The 2500-nt window shown below is 48.4% G+C and overlaps 1 protein-coding gene across 1 annotated transcript in view; it reads left to right on the forward strand.

Moving 5' to 3' along the window:
• The window catches only part of LOC126986688 (shematrin-like protein 2), a 16923-nt gene that overhangs the window by 4406 nt on the left and 10017 nt on the right, over window positions 1-2500 (forward strand). The window lies entirely within an intron of this gene.

The raw sequence follows: 2500 nt of genomic DNA on the forward strand, positions 1-2500 counted from the left end.
GTGAAAAATCCAACATGTGGATCAGGGCAGCTTCACCCCCTCATCTTCCCCACATCCGGCGGGATGGGTCCCAGGGCCCGATGCTTCTACGCACGACTCGCGGAACTAATCTCAGAAAGGAAGCATCAGCCAAGGAGCCACGTTGTCGCCTGGATGAGGTGTCGCCTCTCGTTCTCCCTGCTCAGGTCGGCCATCCTATGTCTCAGGGGCACCAGACACTCTGGCCCAAAAGCCACCAACATCTCCAATATGGACTATGAAGCCACAGTGGTGGAGAGTGACATTAGGGTGGGTCGGGAGTGACTTGAGTAGGGAAGGAAAGGGGGATTTGGACGTAATAGATGATAGGTGATTTAGTGCTAGGTAGTATTAGTGATATGGTTGGATGCCAAAGTCATTAGAGAACAGATTTGGGGCTAATGACCTCCAAGCTATGGAGCCCTCCATGATTATGTGTCGGGAAAATAAACATGGGTGGAGGTATCATTTATGTAGTAGTAGTAGTAGTAGTAGTAGTAGTAGTAGTAGTAGTAGTAATAGCAGTAGTAGTAGTAGTAGTAGTAGTAGTAATAGCAGTAGTAGTAGTAGTAGTAGTAGTAGTAGTAGTAGTAGTAGTAGTAGTACATTATTATTAGTAGTAGTAGTATTAACAGTAGTAGTAGTAGTAGTAGTAGTAGTAGTAGTAGTAACACCAGTAGTAGTAGTAGTAGTAGTAGTAGTAGTAGTAGTAGTAGTAGTAGTAGTAGTAGTAGTAGTAGTAGTAGTAGCAGTAATAGCAGTAGTAGTAGTAGTAGTAGTAGTAGTAGTAGTAGTAGTAGTAGTAGTAGTAGTAGTAGTAGAAGTAGTAGTAGTAATTGTTGTTGTTGTTGTTGTTGTTGTAAGTGGTTACGAAATATGATTTTCTTGCTTGTAAACACACGTGGTTAACCCGTAGTCCTTATCTTGCTTCAGGGGTGGCTGTGGTGGTGGAAAAGTGATTCCCGCCTGCAGAACCAGGCCCGGTGTTCCATAATGTGTTCCGTGTCGAGAGACTGGAAGACCTGGCATGTGTCTAAGAGTATAAAGTGTCAGTCTCCAATCGGTTCAATGTGCTCAGAACCCTTATAGAGCTGTGGCATACCTTCAAACGTGAAACTTTTTCAAGCAGCAAATGAGCGCACTGGACAGCGCACGAGATCCAGGAGTGGTTTTGCCGCGGGGGATGCGCTGGAGAATATCAAGAGTCGCGCTGCCAGGTTTGCTGGGAATCAGAACCAAAACAGGGTTCTGTCGCCTAGGACTAGACCGTTCCTGGGGAGAGACAATTAAAGGCACGTCAGGAGTCTTGCTGAGGATGTCGAGGGCATGTTACCCCCCACCTCCTTGCCGAGCCCTGAAGAACCTCTGCTCCGAGCCTCTCCCTCAGGGGAGCGCTATCGGAACTGCATGCAGATAGTTGTCTCGTGTCAGTCGTGAATGGGCAGAGGTTTTGTTGGGCTGAGTACTTTGAGAACCTGTACAAGGCAAACCCTCCAAACGGGCAACTCCCAAATGTTTAGTTACAGGTGGCGGATGCTGATCCACCTACTGACGAAAGCCCTCCTTCTATTGACGAGGTCAAAGAGGCTGTAACAAAGTTGAGGGGTGGAAAGGCAGCTGGTGTTTGTACCATCAGTGTGGAGCAGCTCAAACACATGATTCGCGGGTTGCATGTGGTCTTAACTATACCGTATGACATTCTGGTACTATTCCTCCTGACTGGAAGAGGGGGTAGCTCGCCCCTATTTGGAGAGCGACAGGAAGCCGGCAGGCCCGGGACTGGCTGTCTTCTACGTCGTTAATTCCGCCGCACTGTTCCTAGTGATACTTTTCCACGACTTCTGCATCTTGGAGGGGAAATCGCCCAGCTTCCTCGAGGCTGGGCGTTCTGTACCGTCTCCGCCAGTTCTTCTCTCCTGCACAGTTGCTGTCCATATACAGGGGCCTTGTCCGCCCTCGTATGGAGTATGCATCTCATGTGTGGGGGGGCTCCACTCACACAGCTCTTCTGGACAGAGTGGAGGCAAAGGCTCTTCGTCTCATCAGCTCTCCTCCTCATACTGATAGTCTTCTACCTCTTAAATTCCGCCGCAATGTTGCCTCTCTTTCTATCTTCTATCGATATTTCCACGCTGACTGCTCTTCTGAACTTGCTAACTGCATGCCTCCCCCCCTCCCGCGGCCCCGCTGCACTCGACTTTCTACTCATGCTCATCCCTATACTGTCCAAACCCCTTATGCAAGAGTTAACCAGCATCTTCACTCTTTCATCCCTCACGCTGGTAAACTCTGGAACAATCTTCCTTCATCTGTATTTCCTCCTGCCTACGACTTGAACTCTTTCAAGAGGAGGGTATCAGGACACCTCTCCTCCCGAAACTGACCTATCTTTCGGCCACCTCTTTGGATTCTTTTAGGAGCAGCAGATAGCGGGCTTTTTTTTATTAATGTTTAATTTTTGTGCCCTTGAGCTGTCTCCTTT

The sequence above is a fragment of the Eriocheir sinensis genome, chromosome 62, assembly GCF_024679095.1.
Source record: "Eriocheir sinensis breed Jianghai 21 chromosome 62, ASM2467909v1, whole genome shotgun sequence".
Lineage (NCBI taxonomy): Eukaryota > Metazoa > Arthropoda > Malacostraca > Decapoda > Varunidae > Eriocheir > Eriocheir sinensis.